Genomic DNA, 27,745 nt, shown 5'->3' with positions numbered 1-27,745 from the left:
AACAATGATATGGTGCGATCATCTGAAAGGCTCTAATTTCTAAGTTTTGAGTGACTATCCATATTGTTTTCTAAAATTACTGAATTAATTGACATTCCTACAGCATGAATGAAAAGTCCCTTATCTCCCCTATCCATGCTAGCATATGATTAATTTATTAGAGCACATTTCACACACATTATAGACTACTTGTATTCTTTTCCCTCAACAAAATACTAGGGGAATATCATCAAAAAAGGTCATATACTATGTTGTTGAGGATCTTTGCTTATTTATTAAGGATATAACCTATAATTCTCTCTCCTTTTTTTTTGTTGTTGTTGTTGTGCTTTTTCTGTGTTTGGTGTCAGGGTGATATTAGCTTGATAGCAGTTATTTGGTAGTGATTTCTGTGTCTTCAATTTTTCTGGAAGAGCTGGGAAAGTATTGGCGATTAGTCTTCTTTAGTTAGTCTGAAAGAATTTCACTAGTGAATCCATATTGGACCTGGGCTTTGTTTTCAGGCAAGAATTTTGATTATCATGTCAAGATTATTAATATTTATAGGTCTGTTCAATTATTCCAAATCATCTAATTTAAGATTGGGAGCTTTAGAAGTCCAAGAATTTTATTAATTTATTTCTACTTTCTCTCATTTTGTGTCACAAACCTTCTAAAAGTTATCTCTGATTAACAATTTCATTTCTTGGGCCAGAGCTGTGGTGCAGCAGTAGGGCATCTGTCTTGCATGCGGCTAATGGTAGGGCCAAGCACAGTTTCTCCTGGCATCCCATAGGGTCCCCCAAGCTAGGAGCGATTTCTGAGTGCATAGCCAGTAGTAACCCTCTGAGCTTCATTGAGTGTGGCCCTAAAAAACAAACAAAACCAAAAAACCTCAAAAACAACAACAACAAAAGCAGTTGAATTTCTGTGGTGTTTGTTGTCAGATCTCCCCTTTATTTATGGATTAGTTTAATTAGTTCTCTTTCTCTCTTTCTAAGTGAGTCTTGTTTATTATCAGTTATTTTGAACCAACTCTTGCTTTCCATTAATCTTTGGTTTTATGGGTTTATTTTGTTGGGTTTTTGTTTTTGTTTTCCAGTTCACTATTTCTCTGCTCTAACTTTTATTATTTTCCTTTCTCCTGCCTGAGTCTGGCTCACTTCGTTGGTCACTTTCCAATTTTCTTTACTTTGCTGTTAGGTTGTTTATTTTGGCTCTTTCTTCTTTCCTAATGATGCTTGAAAAACTATAAATTTCTTCTTGAAACTTGCTTTTGCTGTGGTCCTCAAAATTCTAATAGTCCATGTCCTCAGTTCTCAGATTATACTGGTTAGTAAAAGCAAGAAAGTTGAGATATTTAGAATATTCTTCTTTCATTTTTCTCAAGAAGGCTATTTTAAAAAATTATTTTATTTATTAAAGCATCATGATTTACAAAGTTGTTCATAGCTAGATTTTAGATATGCAGCATCAATGTCAATTTCTCTCCACCAGCAATCCAGGTTCCCTCTACTGAAACAACTTCGCAAGTCTTAGTAAATGAGAATGACATACTTACATAAAGATATAATTCCTCGGGCCGGGTAGGTGGCGCTGGAGGTAAGGTGTCTGCCTTGCAAGCGCTAGCCAAGGGAAGGGACCGCGGTTCGATCGCCCCCGCGTCCCATATGGGTCCCCCCAAGCCAGGGGCGATTTCTGAACGCTTAGCCAGAGTAACCCCTGAGCGTCAAACGAGTGTGGCCCAAAAACCAAAAAAAAAAAAAAAAAAAAGAAAAAGATATAATTCCTCATTTATTTTTTCTATTTCCAGTAATTAATACATTATGGAACTGGAGAGAAAGTCCAATGGTCCAAGTTCATGCTTGAACAAAGGAGGCTTGATTTGTTTGTTTCTCAAACACTGCCAGGAGCGGACAGAACTATGTGCTGACCCTGAATTCCATTGACCCAAAGAAGAAATACAAATGGCCAAAAGGCACTTGAAAAAATGCTCCATATCAACTAAATCATCAGGAGATGCAAATCAAAACAACCATGAGGTACCATCTCATGCCACAGAGAATGAACACACATTCACAAAGAACAACCACTGCTGGCGAGAATGTGGGGAGAAACTTCATTCACTGCTAAAGGAAATGCTGTCTAATCCAGCCTTTATGGAAAACAATATGGAGATTCCTCAAAAAACTGGAAATTGAGTTTCCCATATGATCCAGCTATACCACTCTCAGTGATATACCCTAGGAACACAACAACACACTACAAATATGGACTTCTGCACACCTATATTCTTTTGCAGCACTATTTACAATTGCCATTAAATGAAAAAAAAAAACAAAAAACAAAAAACAATGCCCTTCAACAGATGAATGGCTAAAGAAACTGGGTACATATACACAATGGAATACTAGACAGCCATCAGGAGAGATAAAATCATGAAATTTTCCTATACCGTGGATGGACATGGAAACTATTATGCTGAGTGATAGTGAGAGAGAGAGACAGAGACAAGAGAGACAGAGAGAGAAGATGAGAGAGAGTGAGAGAGAGAGAGAGAGAGAGGAGAGAGATAGACTCAGTTCAAGATCAATGGTGTTGATGGGAAATTAATCTGTCATCAGAGAAGTGTATAGGGTAAGCACTTTACTTTATTTATATTCTCCTGGTTCTCCAAACAGGAATCTTTTTAATGACCTTTCTGATTCTTATTAGTTAATTATGACCTATCGTTCACTTTGTCAGATACTCAAAAGTTTCAGAGTTGGGGCCAGAGTGATAGTGCAGAGGTATGGCGTTTGCCTTGCAGGTAGACAGCCCTCCGTTTGATCCTGGTGTTCCATATGGTCCCCAAGCCAGGGGCAATTTCTGACTGCATAGCCAGGAGTAACCCTTGAGAGTCACTGGGTGTGGTCAAAAAGAAAAAAAAATAGAGCGTCAGAGTACACTGAATATTTGGCAATATTTATATTTTTCCCTGTCTATGAAAGCACCTATATCTTTCTTTCCTAAAAAGAAAAAATGCTGTATATATACAAACAGTATTTTAATTCTATTTTCTTTTTTAAATAATATCTTTTATTTAAGCACCATGGATTGCAAACATGTTTGTAGTTGGGTTTTCAGTTATATCAAAAGAAATTAACCCCCCTTTTACCAGTGTAACTTTCCCACAATATTTTGACAAAATTTTATTTTCTTAGTTTTGGGGCCATTCCATGTTCAATAGCATTAATATTGACTTTAGACTGACAGGTCATTCCTGTAGGCTCAGAGGCCACATGGTGGTGTAAGGAAATCATATCTGCTTTGGCAAGGTACAAGGTATTTTCTTTGTTGTACTGTAATAGTAAAAGTATCTGTTGTAATATTACTCTATAGCCTTTTACAATATTTTGAATAGCTGACAAATACCACAAATACTACTCATAATAGAAAAATTATTTTACTAATACTCCTTTTTATTGCTATATTATAATTTTGTCTTTATATTTTCATAATTCTCTGAAGGTACAGAATTCCTCACATAACATTTTTTAATAATTTTTATGTAGAAAAAAAAGAATTTAGTATTTTTCTAGAATAACTAATATTTTATCAATAATTTATAAGAAGTTCTTTAAAAATTTTTACTGGTTGTAACTGAGTATGTATCTAATCAGTAAGTCACATGCACCCAAATTTGATCCTCAGAACCACATAAAGAAGAAAAATATGATTTTATGGAGGTATTAATGTACAAGCTATCACAGGCTTATTGCCTCTCACTAAGTATTCTCAGAGTATGTCTCTCTGTGAGTAATATCTTAAAATCTAAGTGACAATAATCTAATGACAATAATGCTTATCAGAGTTACCACCCATGTGTAAATAATTTCTTTTCAAAATTTTAAGGACCATAATTCTAACGAAGTATGAATTTGCCATGTTACCAGGAAAATAGAAGTTTCTAATCTGTCTAGCTTTCTTCAACTTGTCATTGTCTGCTCCAGTTTCTGTTCCTGCTTTAAAAGGTGAGCAAGAAGCTTATGATAGCTATCACTAATTGACTGTGATACCCTGCAAAGGAATATCTGTGACTCAAAGGTGATCCTCAAATGTCACTTCACTGGCAGAAGCTTTTTGCTTTATTAGCCCAATTCCATTGAATCTACAAAGGATCTTCAAAATGCTAAGATTTGTTTAGAGTCATAATTGAAGACTTTCAGTCACATTAAATAGAAGCTAAAGTTATGAATTTAACAAAGATGGTTTCAGCAAATTTTTCCAAAGGGGGCAGGAAGAAAAGGGACAGAACTGGGCAGAGTGGAAGAGATCAGCAGAGAAGTGAGGGTGTGAATGTTGTGGTATACTCCAGGCCAATGAATGGTATGTTCTTTGTTAAAGTGAGAGTGTCCTACGATTCTGCTGCCATGGCAATCACTGGTGATAACATCTTAGGTGAACAAACAAGTGTGAGTGATGGCTAGGAATGTGAATTTTTTAAATCTTTCTTTATTGATAGTAAGGAATTAGTGTTATTGTGATAACCACCAAGGCTAACAGGCAAAAATTAAGTACTGGGAAGGGTTGGTGGATCTTTTATCTCCCTAACCAGTGACTGAATGAAAGTTAGACATAAGTTGCCCTTTTCATTTCTAGGAATAGAAGCATGTGATAAATATACAGGGCAGGGGATATGTATATATTATTTTTTAAGTTATAAAGTGAATGGTTAATTAACTATTACCTCTGTGATTAGCAAAAGGGATTTTAAATTGTGAGGCTTTAATGCTCCAAACTTAATATGATGTGTTCTTAATTAAAAGTAGGTTTCTTGAGACTTTTACGTAGATTTAATTGGCCTGATATCCCAGACCACTGTGATTTTTCTGTGGAGAGATAGCTCCCCTTTGGGAGGAAATGGATAGCTTAACACTAAAGTAAAAATGGCCTACTGCAGTTTTTAAGTTACTACATATTAGAAATCTAGAAATTAGTTTATGTATTAAGAAAATGGAGTTATTTAAAGAATCTAATTGTTGTTTTAGTTTTTCTTGTATTAAAGATTGTGTGACTTTTTTGTTAGCTCTTTTTCTAAGACTAATAAAAATAGAATGTGTAGGGGTTTATCTTCACAGTAGTGAACAGCCCCAAGTCCATTCAATTCAGTGCTTGTTCTGAAACATTTTGTTCATGGTTTCCTACCATGTAAAAAAAGTATATATTTTTTCTTGTTATTCATACATAGGTGCTGAAACTTCTGAAGATTGGATAAAATAAATAACTAGGAAAGAAAAAAATCTCTTCCAAATTAGATTGTCAGAATAGTAATACATAAGTAATCAATGAAGTTGAAAAATATTATTGTCACTAATGCCAGAGGAAAACAAATCGACTCTGCTGGGAAATGTAATAAGAATCTAATGTCCAAGAACTCTTTATCATGTTCTGCTGTTCTATTATGCATTTTTAAATATTATGGCTACAGTAATATCATTTAACCTCTGCATAAAATAATTATTTTGTATATACTATTATTTTTTCTATTTCTTTATATTTATTTTTCAATATTTAATGCTAATAAGCATTTCAATTTATTGGCAAAAATGTTACATTTTCCTAGATAACCTATGTTCCCTCAATTATTACCCAATTTGTTAAATGACACCATTTTTAGTGTTTTAACTTTATATCTCAAGAGTTATTCTTATTTTTATTACACTATCATGAATCCGGTGGGCTTTATTTCAGTGTTTCCTAAATGTTTTACCAGTCATTGGCTACTTCTCGTGCAAACCCCACTTTGTCTACAAGGGAGCTGATGAACTATTTCCATTTGTAGTATTTAAATATTGTTCTACACTCCATTATTTTCCCAAATCAAACTTGAATCACTTTCATACATTGTATTTGAGGTATATGTTTTTTTTTAGTAATTTCTACATTTTTTATATTAACATAATTTTTATTTTGATCATAGTGGCTTACATATTGTTGACAATAATATTTTAGGTACATATTTACATAAAATCAGGGGGGATTCCCATCTCCGGTTTGTCTTCCCTACTCCTCCGTTTTTGTCCTACCTCCCATATCCTCTACCCTCCCCCCCAGGGCTGCTAGAATATGTGGTTCCCTCTCTACCTATCCTATTACTTAGTAGCCTTGCACCTGTTTGGTCCTGATGCCTCCTTTATTTCCCCCTCTAATTGGGAGGCAGGAGTAGGTAGTTCAAGTTATGTGGTTTTGTTTGAAGAGGAGAAAAGTAATAAACTGGGGTAAAAGTCTAATACGCCGAAAATAAGCAGAATTCTTCTAGAGGGCTCTCGTCATTGGTTTGAGAGACAAAGGAGAAAAAGGTGAAATACTCCACCACTATGAAAAGAAGTGTCAAATATCTATTAAGGATTCCAACAATAACGCTAGGCACCACAAAAACAAAACAAAACAAACAAACAAACCACCAAAAAATGCCATGGTCTTGAGATAAGCAACATGGCAGAGCACATAAAGAGAGAAAAGAAGGGGCCAGAGAGATAGCATGGAGGCAAGGCGTTTGCCTTTCATGCAGGAGGTCATTGGCTCGAATCTCGGCGCCCCATATGGTCCCTCGTGTCTGCCAGGAGCAATCTCTGAGCCTGGAGCCAGGCATAACCCCTGAGCACTGCCCGGTGCTACCCAAAACCCAGAAAAATAAAAAAAAAAAAAGAGGAGAAAAAAAGATAAGTATAAGTGGGGGCAACAACTTCAATAACCACACCAAAACAAAGAAATCAACCAAAAATAGATAGGTAAATAAAAATAATAATAGTAGCACATGAAGATAAAAAGTAATATATGAAAAATAAACAATGTTTTGTGTTTTTTTTTTCCCTCCTGCCCAGGCACAGTAAATATTGGGGTCATTCGAAAAGGGATTCACATGGCCTAAGAGATATGGGTTTCTCCGCCGTTGGAGTATATTGTCATGGGATCATCTATAGACTCTGTTCATGATCCTTTATTCTCCTGGTGGTGCATTTGTGGTGTTTGGGAGACTTCTGCTCTATCCTGAGGTATATGTTTTTGGCCGTTCAAGAAAATAATAATGTTTATTTTCTTTCTTTTTCTATTTTGTTGCTGAAGAATGAAAGTTACCAAATCTCATGTGGTGGTTTATTTAAACATTTCTCAACCAGGAGCCAAAGACCAACCCTGTGGGCGCTTAGAATATTTCATGTAGGAAGGGCACAGCAATAGTATAAGGGTTTAAGGCTCAGCCAACCTAATTTGATCCCCAGCCTCCCGTATGGACCCCAAGCTCCCAAATCAGGATTGATTCTTGAGTTCAGTGCAAGGAGTAATTCCTTAGTACCATTGTGTTTGGCTCCAAAACAAGAATTGCACTTAGGAGAAGCACAGGTGAAAATCCCATAAACAGGAAAGTAAGAAACTACAATATGAGACTTGAACCCACAGAACAGATAGAGAGGCTTAAGACACATTAGTTTAGAACATTTTTCATCCCCTTTACCCCTGTGGACTAATCCTTGTCCTGAATAATAATGCAAGAATTAGCATCTATAACTAGCATAGTAGAAAAATGGTCTCCAGGGCCCGGAGAGATAGCACAGCGGCGTTTGCCTTGCAAGCAGCCGATCCAGGACCAAAGGTGGTTGGTTCAAATCCCGGTGTCCCATAGGGTCCCCCATGCCTGCCAGGAGCTATTTCTGAGCAGACAGCCAGGGGTAACCCCTGAGCAACGCTGGGTGTGCCCCCCCCCCCCGCAAAAAAAAAAAAAAAAAAAGAAAAAAAAATGGTCTCCGAATTTTGTACTCCTGCAAATAAGTGCTGGTCTGTGGGCTGGTGATTAAAGACCACTAATTTTGAGCAAGAACCATAGGTACAATTACATGGGTTCAAATCCATCTTCGTTTCATTCTTTGTTGATCTGACACAATCAGAATAAAAGTTATTTAAATTAAATTTGGTGGTTTTTATGTGTTATGTGGTGTTAGTATTAATATCACCAGGTTAAATTGGTTTGAGCATAAAATCAACTCAGGGAGATTACAGGCATGTTTAAATGCAATAAAGTTATTCACAGATAACTGTGTTTTAGGCATAACACGAGGGTTCTTTCTCTGCACAGATGTTTTGAGCATCATTTCTGATTTCCCAATCTCTTACTAGTCCCCACAATTTACAGAGTTTAGTTCCACCATTTCTTGTTTTTCATATCAAGTACACAGAGTAAAATAAATTGCTAATTACTCAACTTTTAAACCAATAAAGTTCTTCCAGGAATGTTTTACCCTCAAATTATATGTTGAATTTTTTTCTTTATCCCTAAGTATCTTTTACTTTTTCACTGCTGTGGTTTTCATAACTTTTCCATTGTTTTCAATCAGTATATAAGAAAGTAGCGGTGATTAAGGAATATACACATTTAATTCAAAATAATTATCCTGAAATCTTTCAAATATGTGTTGGATTGTGCCAATTGTTTTAATTTGCACTTCTCAAAAACGGAAATATCTTAGAAAAGTGGAATATCTTTTCTAAAACAAGTATATATATATATATATATACATGATATTGACTATTGACATGTTTTTGTTATAAAATTTATCGATTAATAGGCATAGACAGATTAATTTAAGGTTCTGATACTATCATAAACCTAAATCTATATTTTATAGTTTATTTTCATTCTACTTCCTAAGTGAGTTTTTAAAATATCCAGAAAGATATGAGGATTTGCAGATAGATATCATCTGTTTTGCCTTCATAAATAAAGTCAATTAGCAAAGTTCCTCCCTGTTTTTTGATTTTTCTATTTCTACCTTTTACCTGAGCTGCAAGAACTTCAGTGTTAATTTGTGAGCTCTCCTGAACTTCTGCTAGATTTACTCTTGTTCAGTGTATCTTCATAGAAACTTCTACTTGCTATTTCAATACTAATTACCAATAATTTTAATGCTTATTCATGAATTTTCAAAAAGCGTTCATTGTGATTTTCTAAAATTTGAAGATATTCTATAATTTGAAATTTTGTGTATGCATCGCACACAGGATATCATGATATCTAATACCTGTAGGTGCTTTTGAACAAAGAAATTCCTTTATATCTGTTCTATTCTGCTAAAACCATAAATAGAGATTTATATTGTTAATGATACAGCTTAATCTTAAAGAAATTATAAATCTTGTCTTATCTTCATCTTTTTTGTTTTGTTTTGTTTTGGGCCAGACCCAGTAGTCATCAAGGGTTACTCCTGACTCTGCATTCAAGAAATTACTCCTGGCAGGCTTCGGGGACTCTTTGAGATGCCAAAGATCAGATCACATGCAAGACAAATGCCCTATTCACTGTGCCATCATTCTGGCCCTACTTTTCTTCATCTTTTTTGCTAAAATCAAGGTAAGAGCCATGGAAACTTGAGAGGGTATTGCTATTAAAATGTGAATAAGTATATAAAGCCTTTTAGAAGTGCTTCCATTAGTAGTAACACCATACAAATGATATAATTTTGAATATTATTGTTAGTTGTTGATTTCTAAAAACCTTAACATCTGTAATTCTACCTTTTAAAATGTGTTCTAACTAAAATGGAAATGATTAATTTAAAACTCTGACTGTTGAAATGCCAAACACCTTCCTGTTTAGTTGATTTATACTTTATTCTCTTCCAAATGGCACGGAGCAGATTAATGGAGATTATTTAAATATTCATTAAGCAATTGGAAAGAAGAAAAAGACATACAAATGATTGCAAAGTAATTTGACTGATTTGCCATAGGAATTTTTTCTTCCTGTTGAAAGTGCATTTTCAGTAAATATGTGATCTCTGTAACAACCTTATTAGCAATGATTTATCATAAAAGAATTTTACCTAACCACCAAAGCCAGAGTTAGTAATACCAAGAAAATAGATAAATACATTGATGAAAGTGTATTTGTAAGTGACATTCATGCTAATCTTAAACAACGCTATCTTATTAAAATTTATAGGTAATGAAAATTGACTATTCATATGTTGTTCAAAATTGAGGAAAAAGAGATCCATAAAATTATTGTTTCCCTTACTTGCAGTTTACTATTTAGGGAAACTCAATAGCCATATGTAAGTTATTTTCTTAATGACATAGAAAAATAATGTATAGTTATCAGGTAAGCAAACTGAAAATTCTATAGTAAAAAGAAATCCTATAGTAATTATAAATTATTTCTATAAACTATGAAGAATATAGACAGTTACTTTATCATATCTAATAAAAATACAAAGTTATAGATAAACATCTTATTTTGCTTTATTTTTTTTCTTAACTTTTTTGGGGGGAGGGTTGGACCACAGTGGTGAAACTCAGTATTTACTTCTTACTCTGCACACAGAGTGTGGAGTGTTGTAGTTTGAACTCAGTCTGACCAACTGCAAGTCAAATACTCTAACTACAATATAATCTCTCCAGTTCCCTAAGGGTTTTTGTTTATTTTTTGTTTGTTTTTTCCCAAACAAGCTGTGTTTAGGTTTGTCCTGGCTCTGTGCTCAAGGATCACTCTTGCTGGGGCTTGGGGAACCATATGTAGTGTTTGGGATTGAATCTGGGTTAAAGTTTAAGGCTGTAGAATGATTATTTGAATTTATGTGATATACAGTCATAGATTCCATTATATTTATTTTTGTCTCTGGATTGAAAATAAAATAGTATCAAGTGTGGGAGATAATAAGAGAAGATTTATGTAGATTAGATATGTGGGTTTTTTTTTTTGGTCATCTACTTAAATTAGTTTCAAAGATATATGCCGAATTTATCCATTTCTCTCTCTCTCTCTGTCTCTCTGTCTCTCTGTCTCTGTCTCTCTCTCTCTCTCTCTCTCTCTCTCTCTCTCTCTCTCTCTTCTCTTTCTCTCCCCCCTCTCTTTTGTTTTGGGGCCACACAGGTAGTGCTCAGTAGTGACATCTGGTTCAGAAATTAGAAATAACTCTCATATGAAATATTGGGAATTGAACCCAGGTAGGCTGTGTACAAAATTAATGAATGCCCTACCCACTGTATTATTGCTCTGGCCCCTTCTTCTGTTTCTCAAGATAAAGTAAAATCTTTCTCTTAGAGACTTATATGCCTTAAAATACTAAATACAAAGGAGTATACTAAAAAAATGTGATGTAACTTTTGTGATAAAATTTTTAAATTTTTATTAGTATAAATAGGTCTCCTGGGGAAATAAGTATAGTCAATACAATCAACCAGACTCTAGAATTCTTGATTCAAATTAATTAGAAGATTATTAAGAAGCTGTAAATTTGACTAAAGAATAACTTGAGTACTTTAATGTAGAGACTAATTTATGTTAATGATAATTAAGCTAATGTGTTAAAGGGGCATTTTCAAATGTTATGTGAAAGAAATCATTTATGATAAATCCTGGAGCTATTTTTTGTATAACATACATTCACATGCCATAGCAAATATTTAAAGATTAAGAATATTACAGTCATTAGACATGAGGGTTTGCATTCTGATTATTTCAGAGAATATCATGTATTCTTGGAAACAGGACAATGATGATTTTAACTATTACATGCCATTTATAGTTGGAATAGTATTAATTGAATAAAACTATATTTTTAGTTGTGCACCTCAGGTTTGGGATATTTTTCTTGCATATATGATTCTTACCTTCCTTGTCTTTAGCTTAATGATCTAAGAAAAAGCTCATTTCCCCTCTAATTTCTTGAAAATATTTTCTGCTTTCAGAGGCTCAACACATTTTCAATAGATATTGTTCATTCCCTTATTTTATTTCTTTTTATACAACAGATGAGTAGAATACTAAAACACTTTATCTGCAAATGTTATAATTTTCTTTAATTAATTAGTTAATGCAGGCTTTGATAACATTGTTTCTACATCATATTCTGGAAACAGTCCTAGAAAAGTATTATTAAAATACATTTTATTTGGACAATGTAAATAAATGTTATAGTTAATAATTCATTGAACATGAGAAACGAGCTATTCTGTTTGTGTCTGTTTGGAAAGCATGTGTCTGCAAAAGGTTTGATATAGATAATTTGCTAATTGCATGCATTTATAGACAATTTTGATCTAAGACATTTATTAGTGAATTTTTTTGTTTTTTTTTTGGGGGGGTCACACCCTGTGACACTCAGGAGTTACTCTTGGCTATGAGCTCAAAAATCGCTCCTGGCTTGGGGAATCATATGGGATGCTGGGGGATCAAATCGCAGTCTGTCCTAGGCTAGTAGCAGCAAAGCAAACGCCTTACCACTTGTGCCACTGCTCCAACCCCTATTAGTGAATATTTTTTTAAATATGGAACGCTTTACGAATTTGCGTGTCATCCTTGTGCAGGGGCCATGCTAATCTTCTCTGTATCGTTCCAATTTTAGTATATGTGCTGCCGAAGTGAGCACTATTAGTGAGCACAATATTTTAACTCAGTTTTCTCCATGTATGAAATACTAATAGCAAATATAATCTTCATATTTGTAAATGAGATAGTGTAAATATATACCTATAAATAAGTCAGGACCAAGTGCAGTCCAAATTAAGTTCTGAATAAAATGTATATTATCTTATTAATAATATTCATGTATTAACAATACTAATTATGAATGACATTGTACTACAGTTGATATTAGTCAAAAGACTGAGAAGCAATTAATGACATAAAGCAAAAGAAACGTTTTTACAATATGCTATCTTTATACACTCTAGTTTCTAGATTAGACTAAAAACACATTTATACTAATGAGTCTCCTAAGTGCCAAAAAATATATCATTAAAATAAATATTTAAATTAGTCTGAGAAAGATAATATTTTAAATATCATTGTAATTTGTTTTATATTATTTGAGGTGACACTATTTAATTCTGTGTTTATTCTTCATTAGCTTTTAAGTCCAATTTGGAAGACATTACTTTAAGCCTAAACAATAAGTTGCTTGTTTATGTTATTTGGAATTGTCTGAATTAAGCCATTTTAGAACTTTTCAAGTTATTTTTTTATAAAAACAAAGGAAATTTATTCATTTGTTTGTTTAGTTATATATTTTCACTACTCTATGTTATGGTATAACCAGATACAGTAATAAATTAAAGAAAATATTTGCCCACAAAAACTTTATGTTTTAAAATTGACAATAGAACACTCATATATGGCTCTTGAAGCGATACCAATCTGACTAAAACTTCAAGTAAGCCAATTTTGGGGCTGACATCACTAGGACTTTTTTGAAGTGAGTGTTGGTATCTTCCCCACACCTTCTTCCAGAAGGTCTGGCAGTTAAAGAGACATTTCACAAAAGCCTCATTAGCAGCAATAGTATTTGGAACTTGACTTTTTAAATACTGTCATCCCCATAGGAACACACACATTTAGGTGCCAATGTGTTTCTGAAGCCACCTTATCATGTTCAGTAGCAAAAGAAGTAACGGAATGATCAACTAGCAGTAAGTGCTTATGAAACCTTCTAACAATGAATTAGTGATATTATTTCAAGGTGCCATAATTTTTACAATTTTTTTTGTTGCTGTACTTAATTTTTCTTTCTTCTTTTTATTTTGTTCTTGTCTATTTTTCCTTTTTTAAATAATTTCACTCCCATTTACCCGGATGTCAACAATGTGCTACATGGACTTTAAATAAAATATTTATATAATAGAATAAAATAAAATTAACAATAAAGGAAAATCACCTAATCCATTAGAATGTACCCACAAATCACTATATATTTTTGTGATATATTACATGTATGTACCTGAAAATAATAAGTTGCTAACTATGACTAAGTTTGTTTAAAATTATACTGAGAATCATAGCCAGCTTAATGACTCTTTTAAAAGAAAAAGCTACAAATTATGCAAAAACGCAAGAGTTATTGGTTACACTGTCAACTTTATAAGTATACTTTTTCATTTTTTGTGGTGAAAGGAGTTCTCCAAGTCTTCCCCAGCCTGTCCAATAAATGGTTTGTGCACCGAATCAAATTCACATAGTCTACAGTCGTCTTCTGCCTCCAGTCTGCTGGAGGGGCCCCTGGTGCTTCAGCTCAGTTCCCAAGTTGCAGCTGAGCTCAAGAGGGAGGCGGCTGAACTGAACTGGGTGCCACTGAACTGTTGAACCCACAATATTCTGCGCTTTGAATGAAACCGACAGCAGTGATGATGATATCTGAGATCTCTGTGATGATGGCAATGGCCAGGCTGATACCCTCCCTTCAGAGACAGCTGAAGCTCTCTTTGGACATACAGATGAGGAGGAGGAGGAGTCAAGTTTTGAAGGAATTTAACCTTTGTGATTTAGCTTGAATAATTGCCCATTAAGCTACCGTTTTCTGCACTTTGTTTAAAATTTTAAAGTTATTGTTGCCAGTTTACAGTTTTTCTTTAGCAATGAATACTGAAAACCATTTAATCTACTGATTCCTCAATTATTGTAATTGTTTGGGCACATATTTTTATTTTTTGAAATTTACCAGTGGCTGCTGCATTTTCAACCTTGGTTTATACTAGAGCCTCTAAGTTTTCCCAGTTTTTAGGGTAAAATTAGGGGAACTGGCTTATACTCGAGTTGGCTTATACTCGAGTATATAGGTATGCTTAATTTTCTTCTTTGTGTTTTGTTTTGGGGCCACAGCCAGTAGCCTCAGGGTTTAATCCTGTCTCTGCACTCAGAACTCACTCCTGGAAGGGTCAGGGGGCCATACAAGGTGCCTGAGTGCTAACCCTCGTGGCCCTTGTGTAAGGCAAATGCCCTACCCATTGTGTCATCACTCCAACCTCTCATATTTTTTCTTGTATCTCACTACTTTTTCTCTGATAATTTCTTCTTCTAAAATATAAATTTATAATTTCTTTTAAGATACGTTGATAATGAACTTTCTAACACTTTTCTGAAACTAGTTATTTAGAAATAATTTCTGAAATGTTGTTTTCCTAAGAATATAATTTTGAATCAAAAATGTTTTCCAGTGGTAGTCTGATTTCCTATATTACTTCAGAAATTCTACTGTTTGACTAATTTTTGTTTTATGGTTTATATGAATTATTCATCAATCTATTTAACTATCATAAAAATGAAATTCAATGAAGTTTTTCTGTAATTTGATATATATCATATATTATTCTAAATACTAGTTTCTTATTTTCCTTTATGAAAGTCTGATTATGTATTAAAATATTTATATTCACTTTATATTTGCCTTTTTGCTAGTTATTATATCATATGTGTTTCTACCTGAATAATTTCTCAAGATTTACATAATGATAAATATCTATAAGTGAAATGATTGCTTAGTTTTAAAAATATTATTTTGATATCTTACTCAAATTGTATCAGCTATTTTGATAATTTTTGATATATTTTTTGTTGTTGTTCTGTTTTTGGACCCACACCTGGTGGTGCTCTGGGTTCTTCCTCCCTTACTTTCCAGGATCATTGCTGGCAGTGACATATGGGCCACCAGCTGTTGAACTCTGACCAGCTGTGTGAAAGGTAATTACCACAGGCACTGTACTATTGCTCTGACAACCTTAAATCTTTTATTTCCTTTATCAAATTTAAATTACAATTGTATGTTTTTGTTTTTGTTTGTTTGGGGCCACACCCCATGACACTCGGGTTACTCCTGGCTATGCGCTCAGAAAGCGCTCCTGGCTTGGGGGGACCACATGGAACTCCAGGGATCGAACCGCGGTCTGTCCTAGGCTAGCAAGCGCAAGGCAGATGCCTTAGGAGGCTTGCACCATCACTGCTGCCCCTGAATTACATTTTTTACATGAAGGAGATCCAGGTTAGCTGTCTGAGCACTGAACCAGGTTCTCCCAGTAACAACAGGTATGAGCCCTAAACAAAATAAAGCAAAAGAGTCAAAGATACACATACATATCAAACTGCTATGGGCACATCAGAGTAGAGTTGGCTGAGGTGAAGGAAAATAAAAACAAAAAACCATTTTTAGATTAGTACACCACAACTCAGATAATGAGCGACAAACAGGATTGTATTTAAAACACTACATGCACACCAGTCACATTAATACAGAATGTTTGCATCCTATTTACATATAGCCTGAGTTTCAAGATGATTTAAATATTGAAAAATAGTATAGATGGGCTGAGCGATAGCGCAGTGGAAGAGCGTTTGCCTTTCAACGAGGCTGATCCAGGATGGACCTTGGATCGATCCCCAGGATGGACCTTGGATCGATCCCCAGGATGGACCTTGGATCAATCCCCGGCATCCCATATGATTCCCCAAGCCAGGAGCGATTTCTGAGTGCATAGCCAGGAGTAATCCCTAAGCATCACTGCATGTGGCCCAATAACAACTAAAAAACAAAACAAAGATTTATAGATCTGGGAGCCACAGCAGTAGGGTGTTTGCCTTGCATGCAGACAACCTCAAACAGACCCCAGTTCGATTCCTGGCATCTCATAAGGTTCCCCAAGCCTGTGAAGAGTGATTTCTGAGCGCAGAGCAGGAGTAACCCCTGACTGCCTTTGGGTGTGAACTGAAAAGCGGAGAGGGAAAAAAAAAAAGAAAAGAAAAAAAATAGCAGATGCCATGACCGAAATTTCCTCTGTGTAAATCTACCTTTAATCTAGTTTTAAAACAAATTATAAATCAGGAACTTATATTTTGTGTGGGTAGTATTAAATTCATAATTTTTCCATTATTCTCTGACCAGTGAGTTAGAATCAAATTTTAAAAATAAGATTTCAAATGTATGTCAGTGTATGGCTAGAAATAACTGACAGAGACCAAAATGAGGCCGGGAGGTGATAATGTGAATATGCAAAATAAATTTCTTGCAGATGTATGCCTTTATTTTGAAATAATTTATGGTTTTTATTTATCCCGAGACAAGGGGAGCCTTAAATAGCAAACATAAGAGCTTGAGCATTTGAGGGCTTTATGATGTTTAGACCTCTGTCAGAAAATTGACTTCTTCAAAGTGAATGTGTTGCCTTTTTTCAAGTCCCTGTATGTTAGAGAATTTGAAAATATAAATTATAGAATATGGGTCATATTTTATTAAATAGATGTGAAATCTTATAAAACAAGGATCTTCAGATGCTTTGTTCCATCACCCTAGGGTATTGAAACTTACTGCTTAGCAGAAATGACAAGTTTAAATACACACTGTCTACTGAGGACTGTCTTTTAATGAGTAAGTAGTAACAAAAATATACCCTATAAATGATTGAGCTCCAATTATTGATGATGGTTATAATATCACATAAACAGAAAGGTTATTTGTGTATTTATTTATATCCTACCTCTGCTACACAAATGCTAGCATGTGGGAGTTCATATTTTGCCAGGACACTTTCCAGGTATCTGAGTGGTTTTTTGCTTGGAGAATGTAAATCACTGCAGTCCCTATAAACCAGCCCTCCCTTCCTTCTAAAGACTTGGGCTAGAGAGCTCCTTGGCATTCAAAAAATAGCAGGTGGTGAAGTCTGATAGATTTAATGGCAGCCTTTCAACCATTTACTCTAGTTATTAGTGAGAGTGACAGTTTGTAACTCTGCTACTGTGAAGTGGCCCTTTCTAAGTGGCACTTATGGGCCTGACTGCCTAGGTAGATCTGTGGCAAACCTGAGCTAAGTCATATCCGGCCCCTTGAGCATTCTCAGACAATCTTCTCTCATTTCTCTTTCATATTGGCTCTCTTGATAGAAGTTCTGGCTCTGCGAATGCTTAGAAGTGTTCACTGAGAAATCAGGCCGACATCAGAATATGTCACCTCCTGAATGAATCAGGGATGACATTTCCCTGTACAGAGAAGTGCTTCTCATTATCAAAATTTAGTCTGGGTTTTTATTTTCATGGCTTTCAGGAAAAGCACCAGTTACAGTCACACAGTAGGTATATGTTTGTTTTCTCTCCTCAGAAAAGATCATACCTAAAACTTGGTTACAACCCCATGTAATATTCTTTCTTTTTAGTTTTTGGGCTTCACCCATTGACGCTCAGGGGTTACTCCTGACTATGCGCTCAGAAATCGCTCCTGGCTTGGGGAACCATATGGGATGCCTGGGAGCAAACAGCGGTCTGTCCTAGGTCAGCTGCGTGCAAGGCAAATGCCCAACTGCTGTGCCATTGCTCTGGCCCCTCCCATATAATATTCTTATAAAATAAAGTGACTACTTAGGCATGAGAGCCATATATGAAGCTATAAAGTATAAGGTAGTTTCTTTACATATGACTTACATGGGTTCCATCCATAGTACCACAAGGGGCAATTGAGCACAGAGCCAGAAATAAGCCTTGAACACAGCTGGCTGTGGCCCCAAAAGAAAATTTTATATAGCTTTCTATTCTACTGTTCTAGACAGAAAAAAAATGGTTTGTATTTTTCCTTACAATAGACTTACAAAATTTTTGTTGTTGTTGGTTGTTTTTGGGGTGTGACACACCCAGAGGCACTCAGAAGTTAGCCCTGGCTTTTTAATTAGAAATTACTTCAGTTTTTTTGTGTATAAAACAAATGCCCTACCCACTGTGCTCTGGCCCCAGCATCTTACAAACTTATAAATTAGAAAATGCTTGTACTTCTATTATTATTATGGGTATATTGGAAGCCTTGATTTAAAAGTAAAATATGTCTAATTTTAAATGCTAAATTAATTGAACTATGGATACTGTCACTTTTGTACTATATATGGATATACCCATATATCTATGGATACTCTAGCTTTTGTTCTATAGTACAAAAACACAATCAAATACAATCAAAAACTGATATATTTTAAAGATACCTTTAATGGAAGAATGTTTTAATGTACTAACATAAAGACAATTTAGCAAGTTTTATACATTTAAAAGTAAAACAATTTAATTTGGACTATAGTAAGATAACTACTTACTTGACTGCTACTTGAAATTGAAGAAAAGTATATCAGAAATTTATAGGATTATGATTTTTTTCTTGCAGTTATTTAGCAACTGTATTAGTATGCCTCCCACTTGGAAGGGTAAAGGAGCACTGAGATCCTGTGATCATTTAATAGGGAAACAATAAAGAGAAAAATGTAATGATGTTTGGTAGTGAGGATTGACAGCTGGTCAACAGTTCAGCTATAGCATGTGAATCAGTCATATGATCTGCAGACTTAGCTATATCTACCATCGAGCTGAGTTAGGGGAAGGAAGGAGGTAGAATTAATTCTCAAAGTGCTAAGGGGTGCTCCTGTGGTTTCTTCTAACTATGATCTTGATGAGTGGGAGAACCTAAGAGAATATGTAGCCTGTATGAAAACTTTTTCTGCTGGTTGGTCAGTGAGAAAACAGAAAACTAGAAAGGGAATGTTTTAGCTTAGAGAATAATACAAAAAAGTACTTTACTAGACACTTGACTGTACCATTTCCTAATTAGTTTTGAAATTAAAAAGACTAAAATAAATTCAGTTAAATTAGAAAGCAAACAAATTTAAATTACCATGCTTTGTGGAATTTTGTTTACAATTTCAGCTAAAGTTTGTGAGATAAAGATGCTATATTAATAAGAAACAATCTGATACCACTATTATATACTACTCAAAACACCATAAAATCTGATGGAGAGATACCATGGAGGTAAGGCATTTGCCTTTCAAGCATAAGGTCATTGGTTCAAATCCCAGCATCCCATATGGTCCCTTGTGTCTACCAGGAGCGATTTCTGAGCATAGAACCAGGAGTAACCCCTGAGCGCTGCCAGGTGTGACCCAAAAACCAAACAAACCAAAATGAAACAAACAAAAAAAAAAACACCATAAAATCCAACTCAAATCTCCTAAAATTATTAAACATTTTACCTGGACTGAGCGAAGATAAATTAAAATAATTCTATTGATTAAAGTAAAGAAATGCCTACTTATATTTTCTAGCAAAATATGGTATTATGTCATGGCACCTCTATAAGAGATTGAGTGTTACATGTCAAGCTCAACTGAAAAAAATGTACATGAGTATACATTTCTGAATGTACATGTAAAAATGCCTAGTCATTTACCTGCTTTTTTTTAAAAAAACTGGTTTTTAATTTTTTTAAATCACTGTGATTGATCCTAGTTTTATACTCCACCTAACTTTTGATACTCAGAAGTAAATAATATATAATTCACCTTGCATCAAAATAATTGTGAATTGCCTAGGTGCTCTTTATCCAACAGTATTTTTCTATCCAGCATTTCCTATTCTCAGATACAGTGTGTGGATTCTAATGACACTGAAGGCTAACTCATGGAATTCAGAATCTCTGACGTTTGTCCTAATGCCAGTTCCCTCCCAGTGCATGGCATAGAATGACTGCTGTGAAGTTTGAGAGTCATTTATTCAAGGTCGTTCAACTGCAAAGGGATTATACCCTAGTCCTCACATTGTTCCAGGGTTAGATTTATATGCGGTGGTTATAAATATAAGTCATACAAATAAGATAAATCAATTTAATTACAAATCTATTCTAATCAACCTTATAATTTTCATTGTTTTTATTATACTATGAACAATATATATTACAACACATTCATAATTTCCATGCACATTTTCATAAGGTTTTGTGGGAAAGAAAAGCTTGGGGTCTGGTGTTATAGACTAGTAGATAGGGAACACATCCTACATACAGCTAACTTGAGTTTAATTTTGGGCACCCTGTGCCCCATCAGGAGAGATTCCTGAGCACATATCCTGAAGTAAACTTTATATACTACCAGGTATGTCTCCAGCAAAAAAGAAAAGAGAGAAAAAGATATTATTATTATTATTATTAGGTTATTATTGTTGTTGGCAGTTTTATCATTATTTTCAGACTGTGCCAGAAAAAAGGCAGCAGTCTGAGTTAATCATACTTGTTAAAGTGATTCTCAAGTTTGGGAATGATTCTGGGACTGGCAGAAGCAAATGGTTACCTGACAAATATTGGTAGTGAGTAGGAAGAAGTCAAGGTCAATTACAGTATACTTCATATTTACAGAAGTTCTAGATACAAGTAAAATCTTTCTAGATACTTTTTTTTTGAGGGGGGGCACACCCGGCGGTGCTCAGGGGTTACTTCTGGCTGTCTGCTCAGAAATAGCTCCTGGCAGGCACGAGGGACCACATGGGACACCGGGATTTGAACCAACCACCTTAGGTCCTGGATCGGCTGCTTTCAAGGCAAACTCCTCTGTGCTATCTCTCTTCTAGATACCTTTTTATTGGAACGTCTATTTCAACTTTATATGATTGTTCTAATTGAAGCATTGAACTGTTCTCAAAGCTTAGTAATCTGCTTATATGAATACAATCAGTAAATAGCAGACCTGAGATTTGTAACTTTTTTTTTTTTTTTTTGGTTTTTGGGTCACACCCGGCAGTGCTCAGGGGTTATTCCTGGCTCCGTGCTCAGAAATTGCTCCTGGCAGGCACGGGGGACCATATGGGACGCCGGGATTCGAACCGATGACCTTCTGCATGAAAGGCAAACGCCTTACCTCCATGCTATCTCTCCGGCCCCGAGATTTGTAACTTTTAATATAAAGTATAAGGTTATTATTAATTTTTTCTTTTTAACTTTTCATTTTTCACTTTACTTATAATTATAGCTTCTAGACAGGGGATCCCACCCACTTATTTTACAGATTCATAAAACATGAATCACCTTGTTCTGCCTCATATTTCTATGTCTTCCTACAAACTGAGAAAATGAAATAAAAAGTGCATGGGACCAAAGGGCCAAGCAGTCTCAGGAGGACTGAGAGGAAATAAAAAATGATCAAACCTAAATGCCCAAACCAAAGTCAATGACAATAGTATGAAGACACCACACAAACTACAACAAGCGATACACAAAAGATATGTTACACTAGCAGTCCAGGGGACTAAGAGTGGAGGTCTGGGATGTATCCTGGAAACTATGGTGGAGGGAGTTCAACACTGGTTGTGGTAACATCCCTAATTCACTATCATTATGTACCAGAAATACAACTGTGAAATACTTGTAATTCACATTGGTCTCAATAAAAATTATTAAAAAATATCTAATGATCTTTTCAGCATATTCTGGCTCACTTTAAGTTTCAGTTAACTGATCTTATAAGGTTGTTAAATAACAAATTTCCCAGAATTGAGTTACTTAGAATAGCATTATTTTTTTCTCATCATCTAGGAAGCTCTGCTGCTAACTAGGACAGGCCATGTTAAAGACTGTAGCTAATTCTTGAGTTGTAGTGGACTGAGGCTCACTGATCCTCATCTTCTGTAAACAGGTGGGCTAATTGGAAAACACACTACTAGCATGTGAAGAAGAGGAAGAAGATCCCCTCTGTTTCTTAAATTCCTGGATTGGAAGCAATTTCCTTATCCTTCCACTACTTTCCATCAGGGCAAAGGAACTCTTATCTCCAAACTTGGAGAAGGGTTTTCCAGCAAATTCCAGATGGTAGTTCACCCTTCTCCTACCCTGCTGTGAACAAGTAAAGACCAGAACATGTTTGGAAGAGCAGGACTCTTATGTATATGTCTGATTATTTCTTGATAATTATTGAGGTTAAAATTTCCCCATCCAATATAAAACAAAATCATACTCAGAAATCTAAACAACCTCATATACAGATAGAAAACAGAAATAATTGCATAAAGCGAACAAAGGAAAATCCAAACACTTTTTTTCATTTTTTATTGGTATTCTGACTTTATTCACTTTATTCTGATTTATTTTATCTTTAAGGTTATTATATATATTATTCATTTTTTAAAAAAGTGTCAGAATAGATAATTAAAACTATCTAAAGATTTTAATATAAGGAGCCAGAGAGGTGATTTCTATGTGCAGAGTAAGGAGTAACCATGAGTGCCGCCGTGTGTGGCCCCAAAACCAACAAACCAATAAATAAATAAATAAAGTTTTTAAAAAATAAAGTTTAAATATGTTTTCCTTCAAGATGCCATTACTTTATAACAATATTTTTAAATTTATTGAACTACCATGAGATACAGTTACAACTTTGGTTATGAGTTTCAGTCATATAATGTTCAAATATCCATTTTGCACCAGTGTCCATTTTTGTCCACAATGTCCCCATTTTTCTTCCCACCATCCTATCCTGTTGCTATGACAGATTCTTTTCTCTTTTTTCCTTTTAGGCACTTTGGTTTGTATACTACTACTAAAAGAGTATTATTGATATTACTTTAACTTTCAGCACCAGTTTTTGTCTAGAGAGATTACTTTCCACTATCTTTGTCATAGTTGTCCGTTTTCTGACATAATCTTCTTACAATTTTAATAGGAAAGCTCCTATTAAGGAATATTTCTTTTGGCCTTTGTTTCTACTTTTATCCCACAATGTTTCTGTGTATCTCATAAATAATGTGATAATTCTATGTTTGTCTTTCTTTCTCTCATTTCACTCAGCAAGATATTCTCCATGCCCATTTATGTATCAGCTAATTTTGTAACTTCATTTTTTCTAATGACTGTTTATTGTAGATGTACCATAGCTTTTCTATTTGTCTGTTCTTGGGAACTTGGATTGTTTTCAATGCAGTCTGCTGCAGGTGTCTTGCATCTCAGTATCTCAAATGGGGAGCAAAATCCTTCACGAGAGAAAAGAGGGAGCATGAATGGCCGAATATGAAATATGAAATAATGAAACCACACACAGAGTATGTGGGTCAACACATCTTCTAGCAGGAGTGCGACAAGTTTAATTTTTTGAGCAGGGGAATTTATAGGAGTAAAACTAGCCATAGGTGTAGAGAAGAATAATTATAATCACAAAGCAAAGTACAGCAGTGACAATACCTAAGCATTGGCTGTGACTGTAAAATTCTAAGTTACAAAGGAGAAGGTTACAACTCAGGGAAGCTCTTTGCAAGCTTACTTCAAATTCAAAATCAGGATTAGGAGGAAGTAGAAAATATCTAGGAACTTGGTCTTTGCTGAGCTGGGCTCTATTGTTTTAGAGGTCAAGTAAAGGAAGAAGCCAAATCCCTAAAATCTGTTTCCCTATTTCTAAAGGAGAGTCAATAACCAGGATCTGCATTTGCCCTTGATACCCAAAAATTGCAGCTACAAGGACATATTTGAAGAAGAGAAAAGTCTTTTCTTTGCTTTTAGGGCTGGCTATTATCCAGAAAAGGGGTTCTCATAGTAATCTTTGGTGCTGGAATTTCTGAGCCAAACAATTTGATAGAGGCCACAATTATGCCTGAGATTTATAAAGGAGAGATAGCCAAATAATGACCGAAAATGTAATGCCAAACATCTCTTCAGAAATTCCTCAACCATCCACGTAGTGGGGCAAAAGCGTCCACAGCGGGCCTTTTGAGGAACCCCATGGGGATTATTTTGATAAGGTCGGGAATTCCACACTCACCCCTCTAATGACTCCAAAAGGCAAAGACCATGCAACAGCAAGGGGTTTTATTACGTCAGCATATGCCGGACTCCCAACGTGGCTTAGCATAAGCCAGAGGATGAGAGCGCTGAACCAGATTTAACAAGCCTTTACATAACTTTTTAGTGGAAAATTACAGTAGGGTAGTTGGGTGGTACATGTGACATTTGCTCAGTTACATTTTTGCAAGATTTAGATAACCACAGTTCATAAGGTTTGCAACAGTTAAAATGTCAAGGGCAACTCCTTGGAATTTAGGAAGGGATGGGGTCATCATAAAGCTCAACAGTTGAAAATGTATCTTTTAGTCAAGGGCAAGGATTTTAGGATTTGGGAAGGGATGGGGTCTAGGGTGTTAAGGGTGAGTCCTCGGGAAGCTGCAGAGAAAAAATTAATTTATTTCTTTTACCTTTCAATTTCAGTACTCCCCACCAGAAAATGCTGAGGATACATCTGGTGGGCTGAGCTCCCCTAAAAGTTTATGTATGCCATAGTAGCAGTCATGGCTATTGTAAATAGTGATTCAATGAACATAAGATTGCAGATGTCTTTTCTAAATTGTGTTTGGGGATCATTAGTCTATATTCCTAGGAGAATTTCTTGGTTGTATGAAGATCAATTTCTAGTTGTTTGAGGAGTCCATACATTTTTGAGAAATTTTATTTTCTCTGAATCATTGAATATGCTAATAAAATATGTAAGAAGTTTTCCAATTTTTGGAATAATTGTAAACATTGTTGATATGGAGTTTTATAAACTAGAATATTTTTATGTCATCTTTGTAAAGAATCCCTGCTGATAATTTTTATTTTTCTTTAGATAAATGGTTGAAATTTAATGTGGTATATTTTCTATTTAAAGAAAGTTTTTCTATTTGTATATATTGTTTCCAAATATACTCTAAATTATAAAATATTATCTATATTTATTCTTCTGTTTCTATTTTTTTAGTAGTATGACTATTTTGCTTGCTTAAATGCTTTAAATCAGGGGTCTCAAACTCGCGGCCCGTGGGCTGTTTGCGGCCCGCCGTACAACATTTTGTGGCCCTGCCCTAGAGGAATTTTTGTGTGTGTGTGTTTTGTTTTACTTGTTTGTGTCACACCTCCAATGTTCAAGGCTTACTACTGACTTTGCACTCAAGGATCACCCCGACTTTGCCTCCTGCGGCCCGCAGGTAAATTGAGTTTGAGACCCTTGCTAAATTATCCATATGTTTATCTTTATTTATACCCTAATTATTGTTCATATTTATTAATCTATTATAGAAATATAATTATTGTTTTTGGTGTTTGGGCCACACCAACCTATGCTCAGGACTTAGTCCTGCTTCTGTGCTCAGGGATCACTCATAGTAATGCCAATATGTGGTGCTATGGTTTTAACTGACATAAGCTGCTTTCAGGGAAAGCACATCTTAGTGTATCTCTGTCTCCTAAAAATCTAAGTTTTATTACTTTCATATTTTTATTTATTAAGAGAAAAGCCATTTATATATGTCAACTTTTAATAAAGTAAGGAAAATTTGTTGTATTATATTTTGTGAAAGTTTGTTGGAAGGATAGCTATCAGTAGCAACTGGTAAATAGTAAGAAACATCACTCATTAACTTATCACATGAGAATACAGTTTATGGCATTTTTGTTGAGAAGATAAAACATAATGTTGAAAACTGCTTTAGAAGCTGGAGTGATAGAACAATGGGTTATTTTCCTTGCATGTCGGTTTGATTCCCAACATCCCATATGATCCCTTGAGCCTGCCAGGGATAATTTCTGAGTTAAGAGCCAACATCAGTGCCACTGATTGTGTGCCAAACCCCCATGCCCCCGAAATTGTTTAACTTAAACATTTCTAGACTATAGAAATTAGTAAACATAAATAGAATTTTGCTTTGTAAATGTTCTCATTAAAATTCTTATACCAGGTAAGCTCCTGTTTGTTTCTTCGCCTACCATTATTTTTTGTTGTGTTCATGTCTTATAATGTCTACCGTATTATCTACATTCCAAAGTAATAATCTCTTGGGAATAAAATTCTTATGTATGTAATTTTGGCACAATGTCACATATATAATTAAATGTATATGAACATTTTACCCCCACATAACACTATGAAAAGCCTGTATTTGGTTTCATTAGCATTGAAGAGGTGACTAAATGCACCGAGTGGTTATTTATAGATTCTCATGGCTTAGAGGTTCAAATTCTATACATATGTCTTTCTCGCTCACCTAACCACCCCTTATGATGTTCCTAGTTGATGATTAGCTTTCTCCACCTGTCACTCAAGAGTCGGGCTGCTCCAGTTTATTGTTTCATCATCTCTGAAATGTTCATTATTTTCTGCTTCTAAAAGGAAGTGGTGAAAAAGTAGGAAGGGTATAGATCAGATACTTACCAGTTGTCTTGAAATGGTAATCATCAGTTGTGTTCAGTATCCATTTTTAGAACTCTGTCACACTACAAACCAAAAGGAAGCTAGCAAATGCCTTTTAATTTTTTGTTTTGGTGGAAGAGAAAGTGAATTTGTGACAAAAATGTGAAATTTGTGACGAATAATAACTAACATCAGTACAGCTGATTTTTCAGGCTGACCACTCTGCAGTAATTGGCAGAGTTTTCTCTAATACCAGAACTATGGGCTTTTCACAGACAGACTAGGCTGGAGTCGATAGCTCCTCAATGGCTTTCAATGCCTTTGCTGTAGCAAATATTATTTATGGAGGATTTGGTGCAATCATTTCTTTCCTCTGGACTGATGCTACTTAATCAGGGGTGATTTTTGCTTCCTCCACAGGGATTATCTGTATCTATTTCAGGTTGTCACAACTGACAGAATGAAGCTGTGGGCATCTAGTGGTGGGGTCTAGTGCATAAGAGAGTTTACATGACACATGAATATTAATATCAAAAATCTAAGTAGCAGTGCTAATAAGTTTGAGGTGGTCTTCTCATGCAATGAGCCCTTTACTCAAAGTGAAGCCATGTCTTACAGTATATTATATAAGCACTATTATAGTGGCTATTTAATAGTTTATATTGTTTTTTTATTTTGACGGTTTTGGGGGTTGGGGTTCGAGGACAGCCACTCTCAGCAGTCTTTTGGGCTTATTGTTTGCTGGCCTTGTGCTAAGGGATCATTTCTGGCAGAGCAGGGAACCATATGCTATACTGGAGATCAAAACTAGGTTGGCTCAGTCAAGCATGTGTCCTATACCTGTACTTTCTCCTCAGTCCCAGTTGTTTACATTTTGATGTGATAGCTGGTCACTAGGTGTGTGAGGAGAGAGCTCGACTAACATCTGTCTGGTGCCCAACTTGCTTTCTTAGGACCCTCAAATGCTTCAGGGACAAGGGGAGGCTTTCAGCTGCCTCTAACTCAAGTATCACGTCAAAAAGTTTTG

The 27,745-nt window shown here is 35.1% G+C and overlaps 1 long non-coding RNA gene and 1 other non-coding gene across 2 annotated transcripts in view; both read right to left on the bottom strand.

The window, feature by feature from the left end:
* Positions 1–27,745, bottom strand: part of LOC126006085 (uncharacterized) — a 1,493,032-nt gene that overhangs the window by 569,432 nt on the left and 895,855 nt on the right. The gene's annotated exons all lie outside the window — the stretch shown is intronic.
* On the bottom strand, positions 12,277–12,383 carry LOC126008333 (U6 spliceosomal RNA). Its single transcript, XR_007495668.1, has one exon. It is a non-coding gene; the product is annotated as a U6 spliceosomal RNA (small nuclear RNA).

This window comes from Suncus etruscus, chromosome 4 (assembly GCF_024139225.1).
Source record: "Suncus etruscus isolate mSunEtr1 chromosome 4, mSunEtr1.pri.cur, whole genome shotgun sequence".
NCBI classification, from domain to species: domain Eukaryota; kingdom Metazoa; phylum Chordata; class Mammalia; order Eulipotyphla; family Soricidae; genus Suncus; species Suncus etruscus.
This window is presented reverse-complemented; position numbering and strand designations above follow the sequence as displayed.